This window comes from Leptonychotes weddellii, chromosome 12 (genome assembly GCF_054177405.1).
Source record: "Leptonychotes weddellii isolate Sample4059 chromosome 12, ASM5417740v2, whole genome shotgun sequence".
NCBI lineage: Eukaryota > Metazoa > Chordata > Mammalia > Carnivora > Phocidae > Leptonychotes > Leptonychotes weddellii.
Genome location: NC_138380.1, coordinates 1,497,312 through 1,510,273, shown reverse-complemented (window position 1 = coordinate 1,510,273; position 12,962 = coordinate 1,497,312). Strand labels below are relative to the sequence as shown.

General features: G+C 56.0%; 1 protein-coding gene across 4 annotated transcripts in view; it reads left to right on the top strand.

The window, feature by feature from the left end:
- DNAJB6 (DnaJ heat shock protein family (Hsp40) member B6) overlaps nt 1-12,962 on the top strand; it is a 398,231-nt gene that overhangs the window by 95,936 nt on the left and 289,333 nt on the right. The window lies entirely within an intron of this gene.

Genomic DNA, 12,962 nt, shown 5'->3' with positions numbered 1-12,962 from the left:
GCTTCTCCCTCTCCCTCTCCCTCTCCCTCTCCCCCTTGTGTTCCCTCTCTCACTGTGCCTCTCTCTGTCAAATAAAATCTTAAAAGTTTTTTTGAAAAAAAAAATAATGTGTAAATCACTTTTTATATTTTATTTAGAGTGCCAGTGAAGGTTTATTTTGAAAGAACAGGTTTGCTGGTTCTAAGATCTATGCCTTATCTTTCCACTTTTTGGAAATCTATCTAAAAAATACAGTCTCCGTCTCGCTCCTCCCCTCCTTCTTTGCCCAAAGACCCAGATAAAGCAAAGGAGGCAAAATGTTAACCATTAGTGGATCTGGGTGAAGTTTATACGGACAAAGTATATTCTTACAACTTCCCTGTAAGTTTTAAGTTATTTTAAAATACAGAATTTGTGTAAGGCATTCATAATGCAGAACTCATCCTTCAAAGTTTTAAAATACTCTGATGTTTTTTCACAAAAATAATTAAGCAAATCACCTTTGCCTCTTCTGTAAAAAACCAGTTAGGCCTTGCTGTGTAAACAGTGATAGGGTTTCTGTGGTTTGCTTGGACTCGGGGCACCTGGGTTAGCAGGAGGAGCTGGAGTGGACGGAGGGGGGGCCCCGTTCATTCCCTGATCACTGAGCCACAGTCAGAGAGCCTCGGGATCAAAGCCTGCGCGTGTGCGGGGCGGCCTCGGGCACCGAGTCACCAAGAGTTGAGCGCTCCTTGAAGGGGCTGTGTAGGATTCAGGCTCCACATGTGCGCTCGAGGCACCCTTCCCACCCCAAGGCACGGGATCGGACTTGTGCTTTCTCTCTGTGGGTCGGTCCCTCGGTCAGTAGCTAGACCCAGGGTTTTCTGAACCACTTAAAGTTGCATTATCACATCCCTTCACCCTAAATGACTGTATTTCCTAAGAACACCGTCTAATTACCCAAATCGGGAAATGAACATTGATGGAATGCTGGCTCAGACCCTTCGTTTGGGTTTTCATGCTGTCCCCTGTTCCCACAGGTTACAGCTTCGTTCCTTCTCGGTGCGCCGCATCGGGAGACGCGTGATGTCACTCACGGTGACTGGTCAGTGATCGAGGCGGGGTTGGCTGGGCTCTGCCCTGGCCGCTGACCGCCCCTCTGCAAGTAGTGGGGGGACGGCGTCAACCTGTCGCTACGTCCCCGGTCACCGCAGCCGCCCTGTGGAAGGCAGCAGTCGCTCGCTGTCTGGGATTCTCTGGGTCACGAACAGCGTGGCTGGCCCGTTCTGGGTCAAGCGGGAGGAGCTTCCTGCCACATGACCTGCCAGCCCTCTGGGCCCTCGCCAGCCTGATGCCCTCGGGGACCACCTCTCGGCCGAAATAGCAAGTGTCTTCTGTTTTCTGCACCGAAGGCTGAGAGCAGGGCAAGATGCCGGGCCCGGAGCACTACAGGACACCCTGCCTGACCCCCACCTCCCGAGGGGCCACTGAAGTCCTTCGCTTGACTTTGATCCTCGTCTGGCTGCCCTGCCCCTGATTCCAGCGTGCACGTAGCGTCCTGATCACGGTTCCCAACAGCAGGCTGGCTGTGGGGGCGCATTGGGCGCTGGCTGGTGTGGGAGTCAACCGCGACGGTTCCTCTCCGATCGCACCCCCTCTGGGCCTCGCTGCCAGCTCTCAGTGTCGTGTGCGTGGGCGTTTGTTCGCGTGGCTCTGGTCTCTGACATCCGCTCAAAGCCTCTTCAGCGGAGGCCCCTCACGAAAGTGCGAATTGTTGATCCCATTCCGCGCTTCCTGGGGGCCTGCCCGGTGCTGCCCAGAGAGCCGGGCCTGGGGACATCCTGAGCTCCAAGAGCTGGTTGAAGTCTGACCAACAGGCCCTGTGGTGAAGGGGAGCAGCCAGCCGTGCCCAGAGGGACAGGGATGGAGAGCTTCCCTCGGGGAGGAGCCGAGCAGGGCGTTCTGGGGGCACCGCCAGGCATGGGTCCCTGGGCACAGAGCCCTGCTGTGGCCCAGCCCCAGACATGGCAGTCCCACGGTGCACGTGGAGCTGACCGAAGGGCCCCGGTCTCCACGCTGTGGGCGTGGGGTTTGGTCAGCGACAGCAAACCATCAAAGGATCATTGGCAAGGAGATTAAGTCCCTGAAGTTGGGTTTCAAAAATATTGACCGACAAAGCCGGGCTCTGGATGGGCAAGTGGGCATGCTGGTGACAGAGGAGGGCCAGTGAGCGGGTTCCTGTGACCTTCCGGCCAAGCGGGCCACACAGGCCAGCGCAGCAGGGGCAGCAAGGGGGGTGCTTCAGCAGACACTTCGGGGGACAGGGCAGCTTGGCCTCTGGCGCCAGGGAACCCACAGAGGTCAGGGTCGGGGGGGCGCAGACGCACCACCTGGAAGTGGGAGCCCCGCAAGGAGTCAGGCAGCCTAAGAGCGGAGAACAATGCCAGCCGCGGAATTTGGGGCTGTCTAGAACCAAGTCAAAGACACATCCTGTGGACAGCAGGTCGCTAACAGGGGAGGCAGCTTCACGCAGACATCGTGCGGGAGCTAAGCGCCCGGAGCCCCCCGAACCCCTCGTGAGACCTCCGTGAGCACAGGGGGTGAGGACACACAAGCGGGTGCCTCAGGAACGCTCCTGTGCAATCTGGACGAGTTGCCAACGGTCGGGAGAGTAATCCCGGCCCGGGCATCAGCGCTTTCCTTTTTCCCACCCCTGAGGTTCTGTACCCCGCGCTACCCTGCCGACGCCGGCAGGAGGAGCTGACCACTGCGGGGTCGAGTTCACAAGCAGGGGACATTTATCTTGAGCTCAGCTGGATAAATGATGAAAAATTATGTTTGCACGATAAGATGATGAAAGGGAAATGGGGCCCGGCTTCGAGGGCTCCGAGGGTGCAGAGGTGATGTCAGGCCCAGGGAGGGCCGCGCAGGCTCGGGAAACAATGCTGTGTGTGTGCCCATGGGCCGCCAGAGCCCAGCGGGTTTGACCTTGAGCGTGTCCAAACAAGGATGTATGGGCCACTGACCTTCACGGGTTATCAGGGCAACGCTTTCCCAGCCCTTCCCCTGAAGATTGCCTACTCCCAAAGGGGTGCGCTGCTCCCGTGCCCCCCCCCCGCCGTGTTCTCCAGCGGGGACCTCACCACCGCCCACAGCCACGGCCCGGTGCCGGGGTGAAGCGCTTGGGGAGGACACCCCTCCCAGGCAGAGCCAGAGCCAAAGCAGGCCGGCTTTCGGCCTGGGCCAAAGTGAAAATGATCAGGAGTATTTAAAAAATTATTCTTTCTAGAAAGTCATTCATAATGGACTGCTCCTCTCATTTTACTCCGTCAGAAGTGTTTCCAAAGAGGGCACATTTCTCCTCTTGTGTTTGTGGTGGCCATGCTTGCCTTTTCTCCTTTTTGTGCGTACACCCCCGTGCATTTGTACTCACCCATGTGCTGTGCTGGACTCGTCTGCAGACGCGCACCTCAGGACACTCAGCTCCCAAAGCCTCAGCCCGTGTCTCCTGAGGATGAGAACGTGCTCCAGGGCCCACGGCACCACCATCACACCTGAGAGCACACCTGAGAGCTGAGCCGGAAGCTAACAGACCGGCGGCGTGAACGCTGCCCCTGGTTCTGAAGTGAGTTTTCTAGAGCAGTTTGTTCCCACCACCAAGAATACGAAATGAAACAAGACAAAACCAGAGAGGGAGACAAACCAGAAGAGACTCTTACTCTCAGGAAACAAACTGAGGGGTGCTGGAGTGGTGAGGGCGGGAGGGGTGGGGTGGCTGGGTGATAGACATTGGGGAGGGTATGTGCTATGGTGAGCGCTGTGAATTGTGTAAGACTGTTGAATCACAGACCTGTACCTCTGAAACAAATAATACATTATATGTTAAAAAAAAAAAAAAGAATAGGGTGCCTGGGTGGCTCAGTCGTTAAGCATCTGCCTTCGGCTCAGGTCATGATCCCAGGGTCCTGGGATCGAGTCCCGCGTCGGGCTCCCTGCTCAGTGCGAAGCCTGCTTCTCCCTCTCCCACCCCCCCTGCTTGTGTTCCCTCTCTCGCTGTGTCTCTGTGTCAAATAAATAAAATCTTTTAAAAAAAAAAGAATACAGCCAAGGTCCAAACGTCACATCTCCTTTCCATTCCTCTTTTAGCGTAGAACACCTCCCGCTGTTTCCTAAAAAAATTCATGGCGCTGGACTTGTGAAGAGTCCTGGCCAATCCTGCACGTGTCTGTGAGCCTCGGGGTGAAACCTTTGGGAGCAGCGCCGCACGGCAATGCTGGGGCCTCTCACAGTGGCGCTGGGGGACATAATCGTGACCGCCAGTCCCAAGTTCCATCGCTTAATTCAGGTCAAGGCCACCAGACCTCTCCACAATACAGGTACATTTTTACCTTTGTCATTATTAAGGGAAATTAATCACCAAATTTAAGGACATGTTACAAGGGGAAAAAATGGCAAAATGTGGATTTCCTGTTGCCCACCAATAGTTAGTGGGTGGCTTAGGCAGCCATTTGTCACCCTTGCCAGAGTTGGGGGTTGCAAAATGGCCCCTCCTCCTACATTATTAGCTGGCATTCTTATTTTAAAACGAGTCTTCCTAGTGGAACACCTGGCCAGCTCAGTCAGTAGAGTGTGCGACTCTTGATCTCGGGGCCGTGCCTTTGAGCCCACCTCGAGTGTAGAGATTATTTAAGTAAATAAATAAAAATAAACTTTAAAAAAAAGCATGAGCACATAAAATGAGTCTTCCTCTGCTCCTCTCCCCTTTGCCTGGATAAGATCAAATTCTACACGTCTTTAGTCTGCTGAAGTAGTGACAAGCGATTCCTTGCCTTGTACACGTTAAGATGTTACTGTTGGCCACGGTGAGTGCAAAGTATCCGTTCCTGGCCCAGCGTACGGGAGCCACCAGGCTGTGGTGGGCTCCGCAGAGCATGGTTCTGCAGTCTCCCAGGTGGGTGGCATGGTCTTCTGCCTGTCGGGGGCAAGGTCCGGCCGGGTGGAGGGAAGGCCTGGGTGCGTCGCCAAGCTTCCGTAACTCCCAGCTGCATGGCCTTGAAACTCCAGCATAACTACCCTCCGTGGCCCAATATGTAGGTTTGGGGTACATATTACACCATCAGCACCGTTCTGTTACGTTGTGCGTGGCCTATTAAAAACAAAGACTAGGCATCACACCGTGCAATCCCACTGCAACGAGGCAGTGACCCTCACGAGACATGCCCCTTGGTCAGTCGTAAGGTGCAGAGGGACGCGGTGTGTCAGACCTGGCCAGCACCGCCACCAGCCCAGCTCATGGCCAGTTCCTCCCCTGACCGTCAACCCCTGGCAGCCGCCCCACCTTGGAACTACGATTGCTGAGAAAGTCAGCTTGCCCTTTATGTTTTCTCTAATTGTTCAGCTGGGTTTGTGGACATCTGTGATTACAGCGGTGATCTCTGTAAGACTCGGGATGGGCTCACTAACTGTCCTCGTGTCTTCTTCCTGCTGATCTTTACTCCTGTCCGTGAGCGGAGCAGGCCGGGTGACCAGCTGTGCTGTTTGTCCAGGAATCAGGGGTTCTCAGGATGGAGCTCTTTGGGTGCTAAAGCTGGGAAGGTCCCAGAAAGCTGTGAAGGGATGGTCACCCTAAGTCCTGGAGATGATGTGCAGCACTGGACAAGGTCTTGGGCAAAATCTGCAGGGATGAGATGGGGCTCAGGGACTGAAATGCAGCATGAGCAAGGGGGAACTTGTTACTACTCCAGCAGCCTCACCTGGGGTGCCCGTCACACACCTGCGGTGCCCGTCACCTCACCTGCACCTGAGAGGGTTTCCAGCAGCAACTCTGGCTCTGTCTCTGTCCCCAGCATTTCCTCCTCCCTGCTCCATCCTAATCAATAACTTGGCCAAAGAGAAAGTGTGCTTACGGGTTTGGCTGACAACCTGACATCGGCAGGAATAAGGGCACGTCTCACTCTTGGAGTCTGTGATTTTATGACCCATGACCAGCTTCATGTCCCTCGGAGGACCCAGCACTGTTTGTCTCCAGGTAGGTTCTTATCTAGACCAAGGAGGTGCCTGCGGACTGAGAGCAGAGCCTGGTTACTTCTCAAAGTGCAGAGGACAGTCTCTAAAGTCACTCTCCTTTCTCAGTCCCCAGTTTGCCACGAACATCATTCCCAGGGTCTGTATCAGCACCTACTTTGTACTTCTTAAAAGCCGATGGATAATCCAGAGCATTTTTCCTGCCTCTGGGAAAATGAGCCTTAATGAAAGTAAAGCAAGACGAACACACGGTGCTGAAAGGTGTGCCGGGCACCCACATGCCCTAAAACCGAGGCCTGAGATTATTTCTAGTATTGTTATTACTTCGTTTGCCCAGGCTTGGCCAAATCTCTGATTTCCTAGAAAGAGTGGACTCTGAGCAGATGTGCCCAAGGGCATAATTATCAGACAAGATGCAAACGGGCTGCATTACAAATGCAGATTTCCTAGGAAGTGCGGGGAGAGCAGCAAGTTCCTACGTGTAGGGCATAACGCACACTCATTTAACTCATCAAAAATATGACGTGATTATTTGGGATTTATTTTATCCTTGCCCTCAAACTTCTGATTAGTGAAGGAAGTGCATTTCAAGCCAGGCCCCAGACCAGCAGGTGAAATCCATATAGCCCTCATTAGCACCCTTGCACTTTTTGACTCATATGGACAATGAGATTTTTAAAACACTCTGCTTTCTGCATCAGATTTAATAGGGCAGACAGAGTCTGCTTTTCTACTTTCGCACCTGTGGGACCAACTCCGTGAGACCAAGCTGCAGAGGCCCCTGGCAGCAGGGGCTGGGCCTGGGGAAGGCTGCAGACCAGGGCTCTGTCCAGGGACGTGGCCCTGCCTTCCACACCCTGTAAATTCACCAGGAACTGTGTCATAGAGAATCCTAAAATACAGGATGGGCTTTGGGAGTTGGGTGTGCTGTTTTCTATCCCGCGTGTGTATGAACGGATGTGTGCACCTTCGGTCCTGTTGACACAGCCCTCTGTTCCTGTGGAAGAGTTCTGAGCGAGCCCTGTCTTCCCAGAACCGTCGGTCTGGGCCGCTGTGGGAGCTGTGGAAGGAGCCCCATTGCCACCCATCACTTTCCAGAGCTGCTCCCCTCAGGTGGCTCCTCCCCAGGGTAAGACTCGGTTCCCGCGGGGCCTGGAAGAAGCCCGCTGCTCTGCTCCAGGCCTGTGGCCACCTGCCCGTCCGAGAGACCAGCATTTCCGGAGCTCTCGTTGCGGGCTTGCAGGCTTGCGGGCCTCCGGGCCGAGCTCCGGCCAAACTCACAGCAGAATAGAAGCAGGGCTTCTCGAGGAAACGTGTCTTTGGCAGCGATCTCGTGTGAGACAGTCTGTGGTGGACGATCTTGCCACCGCCCCACCTGAGATCGGGGGCCTGGTCCGCTGATGGCGGTCAGAGGGTTTCACGTTCCCACGTGGTGCCTGGATCCTAGGGGGGCTCATGGGATCTCAGGTCCCCGCTCACCCCCTCTTCCGCCATCCTGAAGGCTTAGGGGGCGCTCAGCGGGCGAGTCCTCAGGTGCGCCGGGTGCCCACCCGCCGAGCACTCCCCGGGCCGTGGACTCTCGGTGGGAAATTCCTCGCCAGCCGCGGGCCTCGCAGCCGGCTGGGAGGAATCAGAAAGCACTCTGTCGCCTGTGAGCGTGAGGCCTGGTGAAAGCAAAATGGTATCACAGCACCTGTGATTAGGAGGCAGCTGGCCCTGGGGACTGAGTAACATTTGTGGGTAAATACAATCCATTTCTGCTCTCTGATTATGAAGGTCACGGTGGTTTAACCCTGTCAGGCAAGCCTCGGCACATTATCTGCTCAAATAGAACTGGGAAAGAAAACACCGGCAGTCATTAAAAGTGAATTACTTTGTTTTTTGAAGATAGAAGGCCTCCAAAGCCTCCCGGTGCGGGGGACGTTGGGGCCTCTCTGTGGGCCACCTGCGAACGGGGAGCTTCAGAGAGAAGAGCTCACAGGAGGCCACCAGAGATTCGGGCAGGTCGTGAGCTCCCCTGGCGGCTTCTTGGAAAACGCTGGATTTTTCAAGCAATTGTGGAAGCTGCCAAGAATGCACTAGGTGGCATTTCCGGCATTTTCTTTACCTGTGAAACAGAGGAAAGGATTTCTGAGAGCTACAAAATCAGCCTAGATTTCTGGTTTTAAATTTAGCAGAGGACTTGCGTTTTCTGAGGCATGGCCCTTATTTTTCAGAGTGAAATGTTTGGCCAGGGGTGATAATTTTCAGTCCCTCCAGACTCGGTGAACCGTGGCTTCTCCTCACTCCCCAACCCTGGGGCTCTTGGGGGATGTCCTAGTCGGGATCGGCGTATTTGAGCTTCATTTAGAAATGCTAACACCTGTATCAGAGAAAGGTGGGCGGTGTACTGATGTATCGTGGGGGTGGGTGCACACCACGGGGCGTGAGCTGCTGAGGAAGAGCCCGGACTGGGGGTTGCTCAAACGCCGGGTGGATGATGGCAACTTTGCTGAGTTGGGGGAAGAAACCAACTTTACTTATGGGTCCTTTCTATGGGTTCATCTCTATGGACACTGGGAACTATGGGAAGTTTAAAAAGAGCCCAAACAGACCTAGAATACGCAGATTCTCAGAGGCAGAGTAGATGTTCCCAGGGGCCGAGGGAGGGGTTCTTGTTTAATGGGGACAGAGTTTCTGTGGGGGATGACGGAAGAGTTTGGGGTAGATGGTGCTGACAGGCACACAACATTGTGAGTGGATCGAATCCACCACTTGCACACTCACAAATGGCTACAATGACACGTATCGTTACGTGTGTTTTACTACAATAAACATAAAGAACCAACACAAACACACACCTGTGGCAGAGTTTGTTAGTTGTTCCCCAATATCCCTTCGCCCCCTTTGTCATCCGGAACAGGGCTAGGCCTGCAGCCAGCCGGAAACACCCGTGTCCCAGTTCCCAGCGAGGCTCACGGTGGCCGCGTGAAGAGTGCTTGCCACTCGAAAGGGCCAGTTTCTGCACTCCTCGCAAGGATACACACTTGTTTGTCCTTTGTCCTTTGCCCCATTGGCTGGGACGTGGGGCCCAAGCGCCATCTTGAACCATGGAGGAGAAGCCATGTGATTAAGATGGGCCACGAGATAATGGGCCTGGGTCCCTGGTGATCGTGGGGCCCCCAGCCCAGCCCTGGGCAGCCTAGGTGCGTAGGAGAGAGAAACAAACGTCTGTCTGTGCAACCCTCTGGTGTTTTTGGCTCTGCCGTCACTTGAGCCCCCCAGTCCTGACCGAGAGGACAGCTGCCGCGGCCCGAGCGCTCACGCCGCTAGCGGGCCCACGTGGGCTATGGCCACACTCGGTAGTAACAGTTGAGGCCACGGATGGCTCGGCCGCTTTCTGCCTTCCGTCCAGAGCCTGGCACAGCGCCTGGCACACAAGAGTCAGTCAATACTACTGGAATCTCGAAGGCAGGGGTCCACCAGTGGTCCGTGCAGCGCTTAGCAGTCCGGAACCCCCTGACGTCCTTGTGCAGGTGTGGCTTGGAAAGATGGTGTGGGCCGCGTGGCACGTACTGGGTCGAAGAGCGCTTGCTGCACGACAAGCCCCCGCGAACGCTGCTCCGCTGATCCAGGGAGAGGGGCTCAGCCGGACCTGTGCCCGTGGGCTGCACGTCCCCGCACCTACCGGCCAGCCCCGCGCCCAGCCGGCCAGCAAGCTTTCGTCGAGGCTCTGGCCACATCACATTCGCAATTGTCGCACCGGTCGGTTAGGATTCATGTTCCCGTGCAAGGCAAGCGGGGAGAAGACCAGCCAGGCACCAGGGGCGATCCACTGGCTGCCAACAGCATCATCCTCGCTCCTCTGTGTCTCTGCTGACGGGTCCCAGACGCAGGGCGGGTGGAGCCCGAGGTGCACAGGCCACCGACAGCAAGCCCAGGAGGGCAGCAAATGGAGAAGGGGGGTCCCACCGCAAGAGACCACAGGCCCCGAGGGAGACAGCAGGAGGGGAGTGGGTGCGACTGACTTCCTCTGTGACCAGCGCTCCCTCTGTGTGCACGCTGCCGGTCTCTACAGCCTCTGGGAGGCAGGCGCTGCCTTCCCCACTTGACAGAGGACGACCTTGGGGCTCAGAGAAGTGAAGTCACTTGCCCAAGGCCACCCAGTCGGTGTGTGCTGAGCCGGGGTTTCGCCCCACCTTTGCCTTCTGGCTCTGTGTATGACGACTTCCTCCCCGGCACACGCCCCTGCACCTCCTCCCTCCTCCCTTACCCTTACTGCGCATCTTTTCCCAGACTCTCCTGAGCTACAATGGCCCCAGGAGAGTTCGAGAGTGTGCTCTGTGTGCCGCATGGGTCCGGAGAGCTTGGGCTGAAGAAGTACACATGGGGGGGGTATTCTTCTTCGGTTCGACGACCCCAGGAGCCGTGTGTGGGGCCCGCACTGCTATAAATGTCCAGTAGTGTCCAACCCTCACCTCACTCTGTGAGATGGCGACTGATAGAGCCCTTATTCTTCAGATGGGGGCACTTGCACACAGGGCACAAGGCCCTTGCCCCAGCCGTACTTCAGGGGAGGCCCGATGCAGGCCCGGGGCGGGGGGCCCTCTGCTCAGGGCACAGAGACTTCGTCCGGGGCCCAGCGACACTGGATAGGAGTCAGGAGAGTGAGAGTGAGGTGAGTCCAGCAGGAAGGACAGCACGTGCGGATGTGTGGACGCGGACACTCGTGCAAAGGGGGTGCTGCTCAGGTACCCGGCAGGGCAGAGGGCGTCCGCGGTCCCTGAGTGTGCAGTGAGGGGCATTGTCCACGCCCTGCTCTCAGTGACACATGGCCTGGGCCCAGCATCGGGTCACTGGGCCTACGCTCCCTCTTCCGGAAATCTTCCCAAGTCTCTCAAATTGGCGGTGAATCTTTTATGTGAAAATTTTGTTTTTCTCTTTTATTTTCTAGAGTGCTGTCAAATGTGTGAATTATTAAAATTAAGAAATTATGCACGTGGGGCGCCTGGGTGGCTCAGTCAGTTGAGCGTCCGACTCTTGGTTTTGGCTCAGGTCATGATGTCAGGGTCGTGGGATCGAGGTCTGCAGTCTGCGTCAATTCTTCACTCAGTGTGCTGCTGCTTGAGATTCTCTCATTTTCCCTCTCCCTCCGCCGCTCCCTAAAATAAATAAATCTTAAAAAAAGAAAGTATGCACCTAAAACTAAAGCAGTGTTATATGTCAGGTAGATCTCAATAAAAGAAGAAAAAGAAATCACACATGTAATCTATTTCTCTCTCAAAACCCCTGTTTGTACTGCCCACATGCCTCTCTATTCTGTGTTCTGGAATATTTACTCCGGCAGAAGGGTTAGGAAGCGAGCATGTGGTGGTCTGGGCACTGGATGAACGTCCTGCACGATCCCTCAAGGCCTCCGATCCCTCGAACCCTAGCCACTGAAAGGAGGCAGGGGATGTACAACCCGCCTGCTCACACTCCCATCACCGCGGCACACCTGGGTCTCGGATGAGGTTCCAGGTGGCAGCTGCGGTCCCGGAGGACTGCGCTGAGCACTCTAGACCTGCCTTGGCCTTACTTTACCATGATTTACAACCTTGCACATAACCTCATGTATTCACGCACCTTTTACATTATATAATTTATGTATTTATTGTTTGTTATTCTTCTCTTCCCCATACAATGCAACTCAGGAGGATGGAGATTCCGGGCTGTTTTGCTCACCCGTGTATCTCAGTGCTTGGAACGTCGTCTAACTTATAGCAGATACTCCGAGAAGTCTGGTTGAAGGAATGACTGCCCGAGTTGGCTATTATTATCTGTTCTGTGGTGGAAAAGCCTACAGTGTCACACAGGTACCTGATCCGAGGACATATATGGGAATCTGATGACCCCCCCCCCTCCCCGAGAACATTTCATCACCAGGATAAACCCACCAGGGTGGTAAAAGGTGCTAAGGACATGCTGCAGACCCAGGGAAAAAAATTTTGCATTTGCTTTACAGATTTATCTATTTAAAAAAATAAACTGCAAGTTTCCTGTCATGGTGTTGGCCTCTCTATTAGATATTAAAAAAAAAAAAACAAAAAAACCGGAGCCCCGCAGCCCCAGGCGTGGGCCTCTGCTTGGGAGGACGAGCACCCGGCCGCAGTTTGCAGGAGGCAGCTAAGCCTCCCCGCCCGGCCAGGCCGTCTGCCTGGAGCGCACCACCCGCTCCGGGGAACAGGGCCGCCCTTCTCTCCGCACCAACCCTCTCCCAGACGACCCTGGTTCTCCTTTTTCTAGGTCTTATTTCACGACAGAACGGGAAATTTTATGCTTGGAAGAAAGGATATTAATAGGGAAGGTGGAGGGCAATATTAACCACCGACAGGAAACCAGACATTATAATGAAAATGGGTGAACTTCGAACCCTAACCACAGGCACCGTTCCCTGCTTGTGGAAGATCCTTATTCCCACGGCCTCCGCCCCGCACCCCCAGACCTCGTGGGAGCGTCTCAGGCGCCCCTTGCACAGCCCGGGGTGGCGAGGTCGGGAGGGAGGAGCAGCAGGGGCGACGGGTGACCGCATCCGGCGCAGGGCGGGAGGGCCCCCCCCACCCCCCCCACCCCCCCACCCCCACCCCCCGCGCAGGACCTGGCACGGCGACCCCACCTCGGCCCGCTGGCCCTCCCGCCCCCCGCGCCCCCGGCCTGACCCCGCGCCCCGCCGAGATAAGGCGGCGGGCCTTTGTTCCTCCCCCCAGCTGGGTAAACCGCGCCCGCCGCCCCCCGGCCGAGGCCGCCCGGGGTGGGGGCACCCTTTGTCCTGCCCGAGCGCGGGCGGACAATGGCCCGGAGGAGCCGCACATTGTCCGGAACGTTGTGTACACCTGGGGGGCGGCAGGTGCGCGGGGTCGGCGCGGGGCCGGGGGCGGGCGGGGGGAGGGTGGTGGGTCTAGGGGCGCGGGCCGCGGGGGGGGGGGCGGAGGGGGGACAAGACCCGCCCCCACCCGCCCCGC